Here is a 20,353-nt window from a genome sequence, read left to right on the forward strand (position 1 = left end):
TTTATTTATTTATTTATTTTGAGAGAGAGAGAGCGCAAACAGGGGAGGAGCTGAGAGAGGGGGTTTAATATTCTTTAGGTAAGAGCATTTGGGAGGAGCTACTTAATAAGGAGTGGGAAGTCTTGACAATTCTTAATAACCATTACTCAGAAGAAAGGCCTTATGTGGAAGCATCTGGATTTGGCCAGGTTGAACTCATGGAGCCCTTTCCTTTATACATGCCCTGCCTTGATTGAAACTGGTTATTGGCAAGGATTTCCAAAGAAATGCAAAGCTAATCCTATCATTCATCAGAAAATGTGCTTAGCAGTAGGTCTTTCCCAATTTATCACAGAACGGTTATATACTTTGACTATAAGTTTAACTAATTGAATTAATTGATACTGAAAATTATGGTGGGTTTTGTGTTACAGTTTTAAAGGGTCTGTCAACATTTACTGATACTAGAAACATCTGAAGAGTTAGTTGTTTGATCAGCCTTTTCTGGAGTCAGGAAAGAAATAGGGTATTAAAATTTCTTACATCCAGTAAGCCGACTGCCATATTATTCATTTAAAGCTGAATATATAAAGATCAACACCAAAAAGGCATAGTTTAGGGTTTCTTGGTAATACTATTGTTTGAGCCTTAAATTCTCAGCATCTTATCAGATGAATATAGATTTTAAGACTTCATTTTAATTATAAAGAACTTTGGGGAAATAACTCTAATGTAGAAGACAGTAATAATGGTTGCCATCTATTAGCATCTATTATGTACCCAGCACTTTTTATGAATTATCTCATTTAATCTTCATCACTGCTTTATAAAGAGGTCCTGCTATCATCCTCATTTCTAAAATTAGGAAACTAAGAGATTGAGTGACTTGTCTAAGGTCACCCAGCCAATAAGATGTAGAAGTAGCATTTCAGACTCCAAAGTCCATCATCTTAAATATTGTAATTGTTGACAACGACAGCCTCCTTATTTTGAAGGTGACCCTCAATTGAAAGAAAATTTAACCAGTTTACCACATTCTTTGTCCATTACTCCTTTCTTTTATTTTTAATGCTGCCATTATTAGCATTTTCCAAGTACCCACAGAGAGCTGTCGTTCTAAAATGTTGCAAGGGCTCCCTCCTTGGACCACTTAGCAGTGTGGCTGAATGCTTGTACTCAAAGGTCCATCTCAGTTGCCTTGAAGGCTTCCTCTGGAGGAGGTACAGGTAAAGAGGAGAAATGATCCAGATTTTCTGGGGCACCTGGGTGGCTCAGTTGGTTAAGTGTCCTACTTCGGCTCAGGTCATGATCTCACGGCTCAGGTCACGACCTCTCAGTTTGTGGGTTCGAGCCACCCGTCGGGCTCTCTGCTGTCCGCACAGACGCCAGTTTGGATCCTCTGTCTCCCTTTCTCTCTCTGCCTCTCTCCCCTGCTTGTGCATGCATGCTCTCTCTCAGAAATAAAAATAAAAAAAGAAATGGTCTGGATTTTCAATCTTAGTGAATTTTCCTATTGAAGATTAAAGTGAGATCCTTAATGCTACTTTAATGTGTTTTTGATGATTGCATTTCAGTTTAGAGAGAAGCATGAAAATAAAGAATAAAATATTTCCCCAGTAAGAATTTTGTAGAACATTCTCAGCACACGTTTTCTGAATGGACCATATCAACTTTGTACAATTTTACAAGCCCAGGTTAAATTTGCTGTGAAGACTCATATTTACACACCAAAAAAAAAAGGATTCTCTGTTAGTTCTTAATACTGCAAATCAGCTGAATATAGTTTCTCAAAGGTTTCTTAAATAATGAGTACTTGGCTACATAAAAACGATGTGCAACACACTGGACTTCATCCTTAGAAGTGCATGATGGCATATCATAGGTCTATTATACAAAGCGCAGAGTTGAAAAAAAAAGATCCAGTACTATGAAAATCAGTTACCAGGAAGGCACAGTGGTTGCTTTCCAGACTTCAGAATCAGGATTATTTGAATTATTTTTATTTCAAAGTATAGAAAAGGAATTTTTTATAGATTACTTTTCAGTTACACACAAACTCTTAATATAAGACAAAACTCAGTTCTTCATCCTAACAAACCTTTGAAGGTACTGAGAACAAGAGTAAAAGCCTGTCCACCCTTAATTCTGGGAATTTTCAAAACTTGCAAAAGAGGATGAGGGTGGGACAGATGCTGGTGGGAAAAAGGTTCTTGTTTATTCTCTGATAAGCACTAACACCTAGAAGAGTCCCACATGGTTCCATGTGCAGGTGATAAAACCAGGCGTGCAAAGTCATCTTTCTCATTCACAATGTGGGCTGTTAATTGTTCTTTCTGCTGCCTGTCAATATAATGTGAAATTTTCATTCCCCATTCAAGATGGAAAAAGTTGTGGCTGAAAATGTTAACATTTGCATTTTTATTTGTTGATTTATTTAAAGGACAGCCTCTCCTGCAGCAATCCATCACTTGGTGACACCCCAAATATGAATAATGTATTGTAGACTTTGCGGTTACAATGTGTAATAAGTGCTAGAGACAGTAAAGGAATGTTAACTATGTTGCAAATGTAATATTTATTGACTCATAAAGTTTATTGCTTTCAAGGTTCAATAATACTGACCATAGGACATTAATATCGCTTATCCTGATTTTAGCTGGGCACCTTTATATGTAGAAATATTCATCTATCTCATGCTAACAAAATAAATACGTAATTTACAGCACAAGCAAAGGAGGCTTTATAGTTTTCTGTGCTGAGGGTTGCGGTGCTTCTTTGTCTGGCCTTCGGCATTGGTCACACACCCCTGAGCTGTCCGAGAGTGAGCGCGGCAGTCATCTTGGCACAAGAGCGTGGTGCTGTGGCACCAAACAGTGCCATGCATTTCTGCCTCACTGGCACAGGTAACACCTCACAAACCCACTTCCCCTGGAGAGAGGACTAGAGGGCTTTCCTCCCTGTTGTTCTGAACACCTGGTGGGGGGTGCACCTATGATCAGAGAGTTCAACAAATACTTCTCCTGCCATGACCCAGAGTCAGAGTTTACAGATTCCACTTGATTCTCTGGTCTCCAAGGTGAAACCAGAGCTGGTCAGGTTACCAACCAATTTGTTATGAGCACAACTGTTACTGATAATTAACCCTTTTGTGCCTTCCAGAATTAAGTATGCCCATTGCCACCAAGAAAGATCATTCAGGAAATATCTGACACCCAAAGCAAAAGAAGTCATGTTAATTAGCAACCATCAGCTGTAATTGTCATCCCCATTAAGATGCAGAATTATGTATTTCTTCGTTATAAATAACCTTTCTAATTGTACTTGATGTATGCCAATTTAATCAAAAAGTATACTTGCAACAGACAGATATTTGCATTAATGTAGCTTTGGATCTTCAAATTTTTTATTTCAAATTTAGTGAGAAAAAGCATATTAACAGCTGGATATTCTTTATATGTGGGTATATTTTTCTATCTAGGTATGGAGATCTAATATACTTTATATTAAAATGAAGACAGTATCTTGTGGGATTGTTCAGTGAAACAGAAATCTTGTTGCTTTTTAAAATGCCAGCGAAGTTTCTCTCTCTCAGTCATATGACAACTCTCATTGGTAATTGTTCCAAACTGATAAACAGAGGCATATACCAGGATTACATTCTCAGTCCCTGGTGTAAAAAGTAAAAGTGATGCGATTTGGGGAGTGTTGGTGGGGGTCCAGAGCCAAGAAAAAATTCTTGAAATGTCTTTGTTGCAAAAAGGTGATTTTATTAAAGCATGGGGATAGGACCCTTGGGCAGAAAGAGCTGCACTGGGCTGGTAAGGAGGGACTGATTATATACAATGGAGTTGGGGGCGGTCAAGGCAAAAGGGAGTTTTCCAGAAGCACTTTCATATGCTAAAGAAGACTCCTAAAATACTGGAGGCCTAGCTATTGTCAGGCTAGGGTTGTTTTTCCCTCTAGTAAGGCATTAACATGAAGACAGTAGGGAATTTCTGGAGAAATGTTATACTCTGCCTGTTTCAAGTATTTGTCAATGGGCTGCAAGTTATAAGGAAATTTAATTTTACCTGCCATTTCCTTCTTGCCTTTGTTAACTTGGGGCTCCAGGAAACTGAGTCTATACATTTCTGGAGATTACGCTATTTATTGATTAGATTGCCTTTTTCTTGTAATTTACTAAAACGTTTGTAAACTGATGGAGACTCATATGTCCTGCATGACTGTGATCTCTATCAGTTAACCATTGTTTTCTCCCTTTCCTTTGGTCCTGGGCCACCAAGAGTGCCTGAGGAATGTCACACATATCCCACCTAGGGGAGCTGTGCGAGGTGTTAGCTTGCCTTATGCTCCATAATCAAAAGGCTTCTTTCTGTTGTGTCCTGATTCATAAGACTTAAGGCTGATACTATTGCCCTCATGTGTGTGTGTGTGTGTGTGTGTGTGTGTGTGTGTGTGTGTGAGAGAGAGAGAGAGAGAGAGAGAGAGAGAGAGAGAGAGAGAGATGTGATGTGAAGAGAGAAAAGCAAATCTCACCAAACTATGCCCAATTACTGAATTTGGGGAGCTGGAGCTATAATTGGCCTATTTCTAGGAAGTACTGTTCACCTCTCTACTCCAGCTTTTTTCAAAGAAATTAGTTTTTTACCACAACACAGAGTTGAACATTTTTATTTTGTTTTGTTTGTGTTTTAGATATGTTGGAGAGGGGTGGTTTCGTGGAGCTTACTGTTTGTTGCGGGGGTAGGAATACATATTTGAGTACATATTTTCAAAGGTTTAATAGCGTCTTTGGGGGCTCTTAAAAAATAGCTCAAAAATAGCTAAACTTGTTCTTTTTTTTTATGACTGCGGTTCTTTGCTGTCAAACCCTATGCTTAATTGTCCTGAAAAATTTGCTGTGAGTTTACGGCTTGATAAGCTGTCTATAGTGTGCTTGCACACAATCATGCTCACAGACAACTCTTTGTGCACAGCTGATTTGAAGCTTGTGGAGACTTTTTGCCCATTGAAGTTGAGACTGAGGAACCAGGCTGACAATACTGGAAAACTGGGACCTCATTACACTAAGCCCAGGCTGCAAGGGTTCAAATACCCTGCAATCTAGAACTTAAACTTGTCTCTGTCTTAAAGACAGTATTTTCCTACGTCTTCTTTAGAAGAATGTCTATTCAGGTCCTTTGCCCATTTTTTATTCAGACTGTTTTTTGGTTTGATTTTGTTTTTGCTATTGAATTGTAGGAGTTCCTTATATTTTTTTGGATAATAACCTCTTCTCAGATATATAGTTTGCAAATATTTTCTTTCAGTTTGTGATTGTTTCCTATATACTTTGATGCAGTCCCATTTGTTTACTTCTGCCTTTGTTGCCTTTTGGTATCGGATCCAAAATATCATTTCAAAGGCCAATGTCAAAGAGCTTTTTTTCCTGTTTTCTTCTCAGAACTTTACAATTCCAGATGGTACATTTAAGACTTTAATCCATTTTGAGTTTTTTTATCTTATACCATGTAAGATAAGAGTCCAAGATAAGAGTTCATTCTTCTGCATGTGAATATCCAGTTTTCACAGCCCCATTTATTAAAGACACTACCCTTTCCTACTTGTATATTCTTGGCATCCTTGTTGAAAATTCATTGACTACTTATGCTTTGGTTTATTTCAGGGTTTTAATTATGTTCCATTGCTTTGTCTATCTGTTTTCATGCCAGTAGCATACTGATTTGATTACTATAGCTTTGTAATATAATTTGAAAGCCAGAAATATGATGCCTCCAACTTTTTTTTCTCAAGATTTTAGCTACTTACAGTCTTTTGTGTTTCCATATGAATTTTGAGATAGTTTTTTCTATTTCTGTGAAAAATGCCATTGGAATATTTGTAGGGATTGCTGAGTCTGTACATTACTTTGGGTAGTATAGACATTTTAACAATATTAACTCTTTCAATCCATGAAGATGGGCTATGTTTCTATTTGTTTATGCCTTCTTCTGTTCTTTTCATCAGTGTTTTATAGTTTTCAGTGTACAAATCTTTCTCTGCCTTGATTAAATTTGTTCCCAAGTATTTTATTCCTTTTGATGCTATTATAAATTCAAATTTTTCTTAATTTCCGTTTTTATTAGATCATTGTTAGTATAAAGAGATTCATCTGATTTTTGTATATTGATTTTGTATCCTAGAACTTTACTGAATTTGTTAGTTCTAACAGGATTTTTTGATAGTTTATAGCGTCTGTAGGGTTGTCTACATATAGAATCATGCCATTTGCAGAGATAATTTTACTTCTTCATTAACTACTTGGATGGCTTTTCTTTTTCTTGACTCATTGCTCTTGCTTGCACTTCTAGTACTTTGTGGAACAGAAGTGGCAAGAGTGAGCCCCCTTGCCTTACACCAGATCATAGAGGAAAAGAAAAACCTTCAGTTTTTCCCCATTGATTATGATGTTAGCTGTGGCTTTTCATAAATGGCCTTTATTGTGCTGAGGAAATTTTCTTCTCTATTTTGTTAAGAGTTTTTGTCAGGAATGGATGTTGAACTTGTCAAAGAAGACATACAGATTGCCAACAGGTATATGAAAAGATGCTCAATGCCATTAATCATCGGGGAAATGCAAACTGAAACCACAATGAGGTATCACCTCACAAATGTTAGGATGGCTATTTTCAAAAAGATAAGCGATAACAAGTACATAATGGCAAGAATGTGGAGAAAAGGGAACCCTAGTATACTACTGGTGAGAATATAAATCGGTACAGCTATTGTGGAAAACAGTATGGAGATCCCTCAAAAAAAAATTAAAATAGAACTACCCTATCATCCAACAGTCCCTCTTCTGGGTATATATTCAGAGAAAATAAGATCAGTGCCACAGTGAGATATCTGCACCCCCATGTTCACTGCAACATTATTCACAGTAGCCAAGATGTGGAAACAATCTAAATGTCCATCAGTGGATGAATGTACTTTAGAATATTATTCAGCCTTTAAAAAAGGAGATCTGCCATTTATGACAACATGGATTAACCTGGAGGACATTATGTGAAATGAAATAAGCCAGAAACAGATGTATTGCATGATCTCACTTATATGTGTATCCTAAAAAGTTCAAAGCATAGAAGCACAGAGCAGAATGGTGGTGCCCAGGAGTGGGGAGGTGGAGGAAGTGAGGAGCTGTTGGTTAAAGGGTACAAAGTTGCAATATGTAGGGTGAATAAATCTCGAAATCTAATGTACAGCATGATGGCGATAGTTAACAACACTGTATTAAATATTGGAAATTTGCTAATAGATTTCAAGTGTTCTCACCACACACACACACACAAAATTGTAATTATATGAAGAGATGGATATGTTAATTGGTTTGATTTTAGTAATCATTTCACTATATATATAATTAATAATGTCCTAATATTGAACAACTCTTCCAAAAAATCATGTTGTATACATTAAACAATTTCAACTTTCTTTTAAAAAGTGGGGTTTTTTTAATCTTTATTTACACCTTAAGTAACTTGACATGATAATCCAGTTGCTTCCAGCTCCAGATATGATATAGTCTTTAAAGCACTACAACTGGCATGTTGGTCCTTTGCTGTGCCGTGAAGAGAGACAAACATTTCTGCATTTGTCCCTCTTTATTCTCCGTGGGTCATAAACCAAGGCCTTAGCCCCTGGGCAGTTCAAGCATTGTTTAGTTTCCCATCTCTATTTGCCAGTAGCCATTTAGATTGCACAGAAGGAAAAATCATGTCAATATGCTGTTCCCAATTGTAGCAATGATCTGTTTTATCTCTGGCAACAAAATTCTGGATTGGCGGCAGCCAGGGATTCAAGACCTACATAAGCAACATGTATCTATCATACTAGTAACAAAAATATAATGCTGAAAATTATAATTACCTGTTCACAGTCCCTGGCATAGTACCTTAGGGTTAACAGAATGCTTTTCACCTGCATTGTCTCATTCAAATTACACCCACACCCTGTGAAATAAGTCGTAGTAGTATCCCATTTTACAGTGAAGAGAGGGGAACTGAACGAGACTGGAAGACTGTCCGTGGTCACACAGTCATGAAGCAGAAAAGAGGTCCTGAACATCGTTCTTCTGATCCCAAATTTCAGTGTTTTTTCATTCTGCCTGAAACTTGAACTTAATTCAGGTATGGGAACTAAGCTGATGAAATTCTGGTCTAGAGTAGGAATAAGACAAACTTGCTTTAAAGTATTTTATTTATTTATTTATTTATTTATTTATTTATTTATTTATTTATTTTTGAGAGAGAGAGAGAGAGAGAGAGAACCAGCAGGGGAGGAGCAGGAAGAGAGAGCGATAGAGGATCTGAAGCAGGCTCTGTGCTGACAGCAGAGAGCCCAGTGAGGGACTTCAACTCACAGCTGAGATCATGACCTGAGCTGACGTCAGATGCTTAACATACTGAGCGACTCAGGTGCCCCGAGACAAACTTGCTTTTAAGAGTTAAAATCTGAGGGCGCCTGGGTGGCTGGGTTGAGCATCTGACTTTGGCTCAGGTCATGATCTTGCTGTTCATGAGTTTGAGCCCCGCTTCAGGGTCTGCATTGACAGTGCAAAGCCTACTTGGGATTATCTCTCTCTCTCTCTCTCTCTCTCTCTCTCTCTGCTCCTCTCCCACTTGCACGCACTCTCTCTCAAAACAAATAAACTTAAAAAAGAGACTTAAAATTTGTTTTTATTCATTTTTATTTTTTTTAAGTTTACTTATTTTGAGAGAGAGGGAAATAGAGAGTGAGTGGGGGAGGGGCAGAGAAAGAGAGAGAAACAGAGATTCCCAAGCAGGTTCTGTGTCATCAGAGCAGAGCACAATGTGGGGCTTGAACTCACGAACCATGAGATCATGACCTGAGCCAAAACCAGGAGTCAGACACAATCAACTGAGTCACCCAGGTGCCCCTAGAATTTGTTTTTATAACCTGATAGGAAGAAGCAGTCATTCAGAGAAAGGGAAGTGCTATGTTTCCATTGCACGCAATAGCCAAATTGCAACAATTTCTTGCACTTGTGCCTAGAATCCTAACTGTAACCAAATATTATTTTTAATCAGAATTGTTTCTCACCTATACATTCACACAGCTATTATGTACTCAGCTAGATTCCCTCATGTGCCTGCATATAATAATGTGTTATTCTACCAGGGTAGAGAGAGGGAAGCTACGCTAAAATCCCAAACCCCAAAGTAGAGCAGACAGGCACTACTTGAGTTTATGTGGTAGGTTTGAAAAGCAGACTTTGTTGCTTTTATGTAGTTGGGTATATGAGTGATGACCATATGTGACAAAACTGGCCACTACTCACTGAATGTCTGTTATATATCAGGTAATGTGCTGGGCCTATACAGGTATGTCCATTTCTACTGTATGTTCATATAAATTACATGTCGCAAAACTCTCTTTAATGACTATTACAACTTGATTGCAAAGTATTAGATAGAATTTCATTTTAGGTTTTTTTTAAAAATGACTTCCTAAAATGTGGTCTACTAGGCCAAGAACTATCATTTTAGCTTTACATGCCCTCAGAGTAATTTTGCACTCTATACACAGAGTAGCATCTACTGTAACTTTTCCATTTTGAGTATATTGTAAATAAAATAAAAACAAACCTAATGAAATGATGCACATAAAATGATGACAGTAAAAAGGAATAATCTGAAAACTTCAGAAAAGAATGTGTTGAGTACATAAAAGAAAACATGAAGTATGATGTGCCTGCCTTCCATCTTTACTAAAGAGGATGAAAATCCAGCCATTCTAATGGTGTTTTGTTTAAGTTCAGTTGATGACTTGAAATTCCCTGCCAGCAGGTGCATTATTACCAAGAACAGTTGAACTCATGGAAATTCCTATGTGTTTGATGAAAAGATGTTGCTTTTAATTAAGCCATGATACTGTGTTGGAACTGTAATTCCCACTGTTAAAAGCCAGTAATATAATCATCCATTCTACTCTGACACACACTGTTTATACAGTGTATAAGTTTAAAAAAAAAAACAGAAACAAATAGGCCAAGTAGAAATATTAAAGAGATAGCATAATTCCAGAAAATGAGTTCAGCTTAAGGAAGCTTGTTAAGACATTTTTACCTTAGGAAAAACATACTGCACCAAGAAAATGTACATTAAAACAGCTGATCTTTACTAGTCACTTAGAATTCTATTCCTCAGTTTCAGGAATTATTTCTAAGTTCTGGGTGAAGGGATTATAAGAGCTACTTCATCATTCATAGTTTTCTGTATTTCCCAAATGTTCTACAATGATGTATTATTTACATAATTTTAAAAACAATATTTAAAAAGAAAACAAAGGGCACACATTTATAGGAGGTAAACCCATTTCAAAATTTTTACTCTATAGTTCCAAGTAGTTAACCCTAAGGTTAACCTTGGAACATACGACATAAATGTTATTTCTTTGTTAAACCAGCAGTAGGTGAGGATCATGCTTCCTTGGTGTGCCTTCTCCAGGGTGCTGAATGCTGGAAAATGGTATGATTAGTGACATCTGTTCAGCATTGCCAGTTCCTGTTATTATTTCACAGTTTTTAGTCTCATGGACTGCTGTTTTAGAGTTGTTCATTTGGTCCAAGGTCACCAAATTCCCTTCACTTCAGTGTTAAGGATCAGTTGTGGAGTGTCAGTGTTCTAGACAGTTAAATGCTTTTTAAAATTTTTTTTAAGTTTTTTTAAATTTATATTTTGAGAGAGAGAGCAGGGGAAGGGCAGAGAGAGAAAAACCAAACAGGCTCTGCACTATAGCATGGAGTCCAACACGGGGCTTAAACCCACGAACCATGAGATCATGACCTGAGCCAAAGTCAAGTCAGACTCTTAACTGACTGAGCCACCCAGGCGTCCCAGTTTAATGCTTTTATAAAATTCTTTTATATATGTTGCCTAATGTAATCCTCACAATCATGAGAAAGTAAAGCTCAATGAGGCACCTGGGTTTATAGGCCTAGGTTTGAATTCTAGTTATGTGGCTGTGAACAAGTCATTTAGTTTAATCTATAAAATGGGGCTACTAATATCTTCCTCATAGGCTTGTCATGACAACTAAATAAGGCAGTGAACATAAAGTACTTAGCACAGTCCCAGCATATACCTAAATAATAGTTGTCACTAGAACTTCCCAAGATCACACATGCAATAAGGAACTAGGATTTGGACCTTGCTATTCTAATTCCAAACTCTATGTGTATTCCCTGACAAGAGGTTAGGAATAGAGTTAGGTTCATCTCAAAGGTAGGCAATAGGGCTTGTTTTGCTGTTGTTGTTGTTGTTTTCATATTTGCCATGCAAATGTGTTTGCAAACATTACCTAAGTCTGAGTCCTCCGGTGAAAATAACATTAATAGCCACCTTGCAAATTTGCTCACTGTATTAACTTTGACTAGGTATGCAAAGCCCGTAGTTTGGTGCTGGGCCATAGTGTGCACTCAGTGTTCACTTCTTTCTCTGCTCAGGGCAACAAGACTTGTTTAGGCACCTAGAACAGTATATATAAATGATATTAGCCCCTCCACCAAATGCACTGAGTGACAGTGCTCTGCAGAAATGTGGCTTAACAGCAAATGTGAATGACCCTGCATTCAAAGTATTTTTCCTATGCACCATTGGCACCTTTTTTTCATGTCTTGAGATTTTTCCTCCATTTGTTTTTTTTCTAAACAGACGAGGGTGGGGAATAAAATTCTTGGCCAGTGATCAAGTTAGGATTTAACGTTGTGTTCCTAGAACTTCTGTTTCTAGGGTCACTCAAGTCCTCAATGGAGTTACTGCTAATGGATTTCTTACCATAATTAACCCTTTGCACAATTTCTGAAAGGGTTTCATTCCCTTCAGAGCAGTGTTTGTAAAATCTGTCCACATTGGAGTCATTTCAAAATCTTTGTTAAAGTATCTATTTCCAGGCCTCACCCAGATTAATTGAATCAGAAGTGCCAGGAATGGGCCCCAGTTAATGTATGTTTATTTTCCTAGTTGACTCTGATGTACTTGGTTTAAAAACACACATTTGGAAGCCCCTGCTCTGGAGCTGTACATCTCCCAAATACATAACCCTGGCATACCGATGTTCTCCCTTTCTTCCTTCTGCCCCCAGCCCACCCCCCTCCCAGGCCTCTCTTTTCCATTAGCAATTTTTTTTAGCCATTGTCATCCTCTCCCCGGGGGTATTATCAGAACACATCAATAAGCCTACACTGACAAAAATGATTAAGAAGACCTTGTAGAATTCCTCCTATCAATCTAAACTGTAGAGGTTGGGGTCTAACCACTAAGAGGTATTGTAGATGGCAGTCTTCTCTATGAAATGCCTATATGGCACCATCATCCTCTGAGTAACAAGAGAAGGACTCCTGAGAAAATCATTCCTACGTTTTCTACCTCTTTCTTCCTTCTCTGTTTTATCCTTCTTCATAGTACTTACCACCTTCTAATATACTGTATAATCTACTAAAAATGTGTTTTATTTATTGTCTGCCTTTTCCCCTCTCCTGTGCCACCTACATTGTAAACTTCATGAGGGCAAGGATTTCTTTTATTATATTCATTGCTATATCCCTGTCTTAGACCAGGGCCTGGCACATAACAGACATCCAATAAGAAAGAATGAATGAATGAATGATCACAAAAGACCTGTTTCCTTTTAAATGTACTTGTTCATAGTAGTCCTATAGATAATTATTTTTCATTGTCTTCTTCACATCTACAAAAGAGCCATGGTTTGTGCCCAGCTTATACATTTAATTGTGCTGCTTTTACTTCCCATTTTCATCTATTTTAATAGGGTTTTTCCATTTTATAAGAATTGGAAACCATCTAGGCTCTCAGGAGGTTTTCAAGTCTGGTTGGCAACAGATTTTCAGTAGTGAGCAGTTTCAGCATGTTCTTTGCATTGGGATTTGGTTGCTCAGATTGTGTCTCATGGTTCTCTTCACTTAGCCATTTCTTTGCTTATGTCCAACCAGAGCATACACCTTCTTGTAAGCCTCTGCTTTGGACTGGGCTACTTTGTTGTTCTGGTTTTGTCAGCTAAAAATCCTTGCTTGCAGACAGGCATCATGGCTTAGCGGAAAGGGCATTAGCGTCAAAGGCCATAGACCTGGATCCATCCTGCCTCTAGAGCTAACTAGCAGCAAAACCTTGACAGCGTCTCTGGACCACATGGAACTTTAGTTCTCCACCTTTCCATCCTATACCTGAGCCTTACCCTTTGTTAAGAGACAAAATCAAAGTGAAATCATGTGCATCTTCCTCTTGATTGCAGAGTAGTTTATACATTTTGAGAATAAAATCGGAAATGAACATTTTAAAAAATAATTGATTTCACAATAACATGTTAATAACATGTTTAAAACTTTCCTTCAAAATCTTTGGGTTTTGCACTGATCAGTAGTTTAGAAACATTAAGTAGTCAAACTTGGTACAGCGTCATTCACAGCGTGGTGCAGAGCCGTTACTTGAGTATCTTCTGACCTTCCCAGTTGACAGGGGACTGGGTACAATTTACATTTCCTGAGATTATGCTGTGTGAGGATGTGTTTACTGAGGGGTTTTCTTTTTTAATGTTTAAATGTAACTATGTCTGGAAAACATCAGAAGATCTTACTTTAGGGAGGATGCCCAGAGAAAAACAGAAAAAAAGTTAACACCATCAAAGTCCAAATTGAGGTCATTAATAACATTGAAAGAGGTGACCATATTTTAGTGTAAGCTACATGCTTTGCCTTAGGGAAAGAATGGTCAGGATTGTGCATGATAGTGCCAAAAAATGCCACTGAGTAAATCAAAGACTTTATCAGCAAGAATACTTACAAAGGATGGGATGCCTGGGTGGTTCAGTCAGTTAAGCATCCGACTCTTGATTTCGATTTTGATTTTTACCGCACATAGGGCATGGAGCCTGCCTAGGATTCTTTCTCTCCCTCTCCATCTACCCCTCCCTTGATTGTACTTTCTCTCTCTTAAAAACAAACAAAAAAAAGAATACTTATAATGGAGAATACAGACAATAATGTAGCTAATGGTCATTGGTTACGGTATCTTAAGCTCAGATGGACATCTTTGCATACTATATATTTAAATACATGGATATTATCACTTTTGATATATTTAACACTTTTTCTTTTTATTCTTTTATTTGAGTATAGTCGACACACAGTGTTTCAGGTGTATAACAGAGTGAATCAATTTCTCTGTATATAATGCTGTGCTTACCACAAGTCACTATGCAATGCTATTAGAGTACCATTGGCTGTATTCCTTATTCTGTGCCTTTTATTCCCATGACTTATTCATTTCATAACTGGAAACCAGTTCTCCCATTCCCTTTCACCCATTTTGCCCATCCTCCTGCCCCTACCCCTTCCATCTGGAAACCATCAGTGTGTTCTCTGTATTTATAGGTCTGATTTTGCTGTTTGTTTCTTTGGTTATTCATTTGTTTTGTTTTTTAGGTTCCACATATGAGTCATGTGGTATTTCTCTTAGTAAGACTTATTTCACTTAGTATAATACCCACTAGTTCCACCTATGTTGTTGCAAATGGCAAGATCTCGTCCTTTTTTATGGTCACATAATATTCGTATGTGTGTGTGTGTGTGTGTGTGTGTGTGTGTGTGTGTGTGTGTGTACAAAACATCTTCTTTATTCATTCATCTATGAATGGACACTTAGGTTGCTTCCATATCTTGACTATTGTAAATAATGCTGCAATACACATTGTGGTGCCTATATCTTTTCAAACTGGTGTTTTCATTTTCTTTGAGTAAATAGCTAGTAGTGGAATTATTGGATCATATGGTATTTCTATTTTGAACTTTTTGAGGAACCTCCAGACTCTTTTCCACAGTGGCTGTACCAATTTACATTCCCACCAACAGTGCACAAGTGTTCCTTTTCTCCACATCCTCGCCAATACTTGTTATTTCTTGTCTTTTTTATTTTAACCATTCTGACAGGTAAAAGGTGATCCCTCATTGTGGTTTTGATATTTAACACCTTTCATATTTTCATATTGATGGACTATGACCCCCCCAAAAAGATATCACAGTCCTCCTTTTTTCTTTCAGCCTACCTTTTCCTTATGTATTGAGGAGAAATTCATTTTAATCTTTTATATTTTCTATAACATTTTATGAGCTTACAAATATTAAGAATTGGATATATATGAAAATTCTTTAGAAAGAGTAAAAGGGATATACATGAATATTGTTATTTTTATTAGCCTTAAGACTTGTGAATCTATTATCTCACCAAAACATCCTTCGTATACCCTTTTAGAGCATATGAGGGAGACATTTAGTGTACAAATCCTACTATTACCCAAGGAAGGAATATTCCAAGTTGATCTTGAAGCTCAAGAGTAATTGGCAAATGTACTACCTGTTTACTTATCAAGACATTTTTTTTTTTGTCATGGGTGCCTACTGAAGTAAGACTGTTCCTGAGATTGAAAGCTCATCATCTTGGTTGGAACATTAAGTCTCCTAACAGGCAAGGGCAGAATGACTATTGTTTTATATGTGAGAGGCTGTTTCTTCCTTTGGGAGAGCTGGGAGATTCTGAGATGGGCTGCGGTTTGTATTAGAGTAGGGACCCTGCTTAACATTCTGTGTCACAGAACATGGGCTACAGAAAACCAGAACCCATTGTTAGAGCCTAGAAGAAAGTCTCTGACCCAGTATCAGAACAGCAAGGTAGAAAGCTGGCAAACCTTCTGTACAATAGCACATCTTATAAAACTCTTGTATACACTTGTGTTTCTTCACATCCATGAAGAATTCATCCTTTCTAAATGTTGATGATTTAAAAATATTCTGGGTTTAAGTGTTTATGTTTAATAATAGTAATATATAAGGAAGATATGATAAAATGCATGTCTAGCGAGTGGGGATTATTTTATAGTGGGATTATTTGTAAATGTTATGCATTAAGTACATAAAAAGATGCTGAGCTGTACCTTGGGGATTTTCTTCTTTCTGGGACTCTGAGTAACCCTGCAGAGGCACTTTCAAGAGCCAGGATGAAAGCCAGAGCTGAGACACCAAGCCAGTCCATACTGAGGGAGAGGACATTAAACTTATTTCTTGTTGAAGGCTGTCTCTTCCCTACACCCTGGAAGAAATCTGCCCATCAGAAGCCACCACGGTCATGTACTTAGTACTTGGTATAACCTGATGAGGGCTAGAAGTATGTTGCCTTGGGACACCTGCCCTACCAGATGCAGATTGGACTATTTCCCATAAATGGCATTCTATGTGGACTTTGATTAGGATGCTTCTGAATGTCCTCCATTAATGAAGCGTACCCCCCCTGCATGGGTAGTTGGAAGTACTATGCCAGCTAGCTCAGAGGAGACTCCTCACTTAATGACCTTTCATTCCATTCAGCCCCATGTGTGCTGTCTTCACAATTTCATCTCATGACTGAGCAAGTTACTACTCCCAAAATAAAACTCCTCTGTAGATCAGTTGATACACCCCACAGCCAACTCCTTCCAGTCTTCTGAGTTTCGGAAAGAAATGGACTGTGGTGGAAGGACCAGATTCTGGGCAAAGCTGAGGTGTTACACCATCTTGGGTGGATCATAACAGAGACATAACCCACCGATTTACAAAGGAACCAGCTAAGTAGTGGCAGAACTAAGACTGGAACTGGCCCTGCAAGCCTGGGAACACTGACCGCTCTGGAGACCGCTAGGAGAGCTAGGAGCCAGTGGGGTTACTGTGGCGCTCCCCAGTAAGCCACCTCCCTCCAGGATTGCACTTGTTCAGGTGCTGCTGTAGCTGAGTAACTTTTCCAGAACCTCCCCCTCCTGAAAGTTTATGCTTCATCACATCTTGCCCCGATTTTTTTCTCTTCTCCCTTTGGATATACATATTTTTGTGAGCAGCAAAATATTTCTACTGATGTGCAACTATAGGTCACATGGCAATGACTCTTATTCAAACCAGGTTTCATGCTAAGATTGCAGCATTGTATCATTACTTCAGTGGAGGTTTTTGCATCAGCGTGAAAACTTTAATTTCATGCCCTGCAGACCTCATAGTCTTGTGTGCTCTCTCTGGTTCTGTTGTTGCACAAAGGGTAAATCCCTGTGTCACGTTCATTTTAGATTGAAAAAAAGTAAAGTTGATCCATTTGAGATCTCCAAACAAAGACAGGTAAAAATCTGTTGGCAAAAAGCTGTTATATAAGAGAGAGGAGAAAAGAATTCTTATCAGCTAATATGGCTTTCCATATGGGTGAGTATGGCCTCAAGGCACAAAAAAAGGGGGGGAGGAAACTCTCTGTTTCATTAGTACAGATTATTATGAATTTTCTGATTGAAACACAAGATATCCTCAAACATTTGGGTAAAAAACAATCAGACTGGGGGCACCTTCTTTTTTTAATCAGTTATTGCTGGCCAAAAAATCAAAATTTCTCCTTCACACAACTGTTTATTTGAAAGACAGAAGGAAACATTATAGTAGAGAAAACTGTCAGTATAAAGATAAGTCTGGAATTTGGCTAAAGCAAACATGGTGGAAACAAATCAGAACTTAGTATTTAAATTGGATATTTGATTATTAATATTTTAAGGATGAAATAAAAAGCTTATATAGGGAAGTTTTCATATCAGAGGTGTAAGATAAAAAACACCACAGAATTAGAATTAGAATTTAATACCATAAGCTATTTAACATTAACTTCTAAGAAATATATGCATTTAGCCTGTACAGAATTATGAAATACTGTGCGGCCTATGAACTATTTCCTTTCTTGCCATCACATCTCCAGCCTTTGGTCTCAAAATCAGGTTTATACTGCTGAGTAAGATCAATTGGCTATTAGATAGGCACCCAGCTTTCACCCCCTTATAATACCAACTGTAACTCTTCTTAGAGGGCTGTGTATAGGAGTCAGCAGAGTTACCACAGATCCATTCAAGAATGTGTTTGCTGATAGGTTTTTAAAGAAACTGACACCAGTGATTTGGCCGCAATCACCTAAGCAAGCACTTATGCTTATTTGGGACAATTGCCGTGGTGACATAGATTTTTAAAGTAACATTTATATTACCTATAATCCTATCATCCACTGTATATACTTTAACACTGTATATAATACTGTTAATATTTCCTTCCAATCTTTTTTCTTTGGCTTTTTATACTTCTCTTTCTTTAGACTGTTTTCCTAAATTCTGACATATGTGGAAGAAAAAAAAAACCCAAAAACTTCTTTTATGTTAGCCATACATAAATAAGAAAGAGATAAGTGGGAATTAGTGCTAAATAAAACTGCCTAGATTGGCCTGTTGGCGAGGTTGACTGTTGGAACAAGAATAAGTTACCTCTCTTATAAGTTACTTTAGGAATGCTACAATGTGATTGTGTTTCCAATAAAACTTCTCCCTTTTTTTCTTCTCTATTGGATCTATACACAAATTTAATCTGTAGTATAAATCACTGCTATAAAGGGTATGGTATATTCTAAATGTAACTCCTACATCTGCCTTTGAGATGAGAGAAATATGCGTTAAAGTTTAAGTCATGCAATTAGAATATATTTCTTTGTAGAGGAAAGCATGACTAAATCAAGTCTTCCTGGTTAGGAGTAAGGTGTTTACTGGAGAATGCCCCTCGAATTTGCTGGTTGCCATTCTACTTTGTCAGTTTTCAGGAACAGAGATGGCTTTAATAAGCCATATTGCTTCACCTTTTTGGCACTTCAGTTTGCACGAAGAAATAATATTATTCTCTTGCTCTGAGCCTCTCATAAGACACCGAAATAGTGTCGCATTTTCACCTCAGCATACCCCATTTATTTATTCTTTTACCTCCTTCCTTCCACTTATCATTGATCTTGACCCAAACAAGGGATATCAGATTCAATTACTATGCTGGCCCGGTGCCAACTACAATGAGCCAGAAGGAGATCCTGGCCTCCCTGTCAATTTTCATCAGATTCAGTCTTTCTTATTGACACCTCTTGTATTTCAGTATCAAATTCATTGGGCTTTTCCCTATCATCCAATTTTCTAAATTCTTCCAAACTGAGATAGATCATTGATCTTTCTGGGGTTTTTTTTATGGCCAGAGCACTGGGAGAAACCTCAGTGGTTCCCCAATCTAGGTAATGCTCTATAAAAAGTCTGGTTTCTTTCCCATCAATTTCTGCTTTTCCATTCTATTTGTTTATGATTGAAATATTTTCACCTTATGTGGCTCCCTTGTTTTCTCTGTTGACTCCCCTTCCTTTCCTTCCTTTCTACTGAATTGTTCTAATTTTCCTACTATCAGCAAAGCTCATCAAAGGAAGTTGAAACAGTAAATCAGATAGTTTCTTGCACTATTTCTTATCCTCCTAGCCCCACCCCTGGAACAAAGTAACATGAGAGGAACATTAGGTACATTTTAATCACATCTTTTGACATGATCTAGGTCAGAGGTATATTCATTGGAAGAACACCCTGGTTACCATAATGGCAATCAGACATGGCTTGCATTCACAGCATATCAATTACTTTATCTGTGGTGGCCCATTTTGCATTTAATGGGGAAGCTGGGCAATTGCCTTTTTAAGGATACAGTGTACTGTTTTGCTTATCTACCCCAAAATTTTGGATATTCACCCATCTCTACTTTTCATCCATGGTGTCATAGAATGGCTGGTTGGGAGGCATATTACCTAAACATGCCTCTCCATGAAGCCACATCCAGAATTAGGGAAACAGTCTCTGAGTTCACAATCCCAACAAACCATTTAAGTAATGACTCTTGTGGAGCTATCTATACCTGTCAATAAACTGGGTGAGCTCTTTAACCAGATATTCACTGGTTTCTATTATTTCATGATTTTGCCCTCTGCCAACCTAGAACATCTTTGTGACCAGAGGTTGGAGGAGTATAATCTATCTGAAATTGGAAGAATCTCAAGTCCTCTCCTTGCAACAACCTCCTGCTGCAGCTTGCTCACAGTTTGTCTACCAGCTTCAGCTGTGGCCCTGAAAGCAAGCAGAAGACATTCCTCTTCAGTTCATTCCATCCCCTCTATAGCAGCCCTTAACACTTGCTTTCTCTTAAGCTAAAGAGAACAGCCTGTGACACACACAGAGAAATTGTGTGTGTGTGTGTGTGTGTGTGTGTGTGTGTGTGTGTGTGTGTGTGTGTGTGTAAGAGGAGGGAGTTACTTCTTTTCTGCTAGGTTGTTCTCCCCAATAGGTTCATATAAAGGTTATAATGTCCATCAATTCATATTGTCTTTCTCTTTGAAAGTACACACGGTCAGAGAACACTGTCATTCAGTTTGTAATCTTAAATTTCAAACAACGCAGTGATGAATTATTT

General features: G+C 37.8%; 1 protein-coding gene across 10 annotated transcripts in view; it reads left to right on the forward strand.

Moving 5' to 3' along the window:
• KIAA1328 (KIAA1328 ortholog) overlaps positions 1-20,353 on the forward strand; it is a 362,834-nt gene that overhangs the window by 298,917 nt on the left and 43,564 nt on the right. The gene's annotated exons all lie outside the window — the stretch shown is intronic.

Source organism: Prionailurus viverrinus, chromosome D3 (assembly GCF_022837055.1).
Source record: "Prionailurus viverrinus isolate Anna chromosome D3, UM_Priviv_1.0, whole genome shotgun sequence".
Classification (NCBI taxonomy): Eukaryota; Metazoa; Chordata; class Mammalia; order Carnivora; family Felidae; genus Prionailurus; species Prionailurus viverrinus.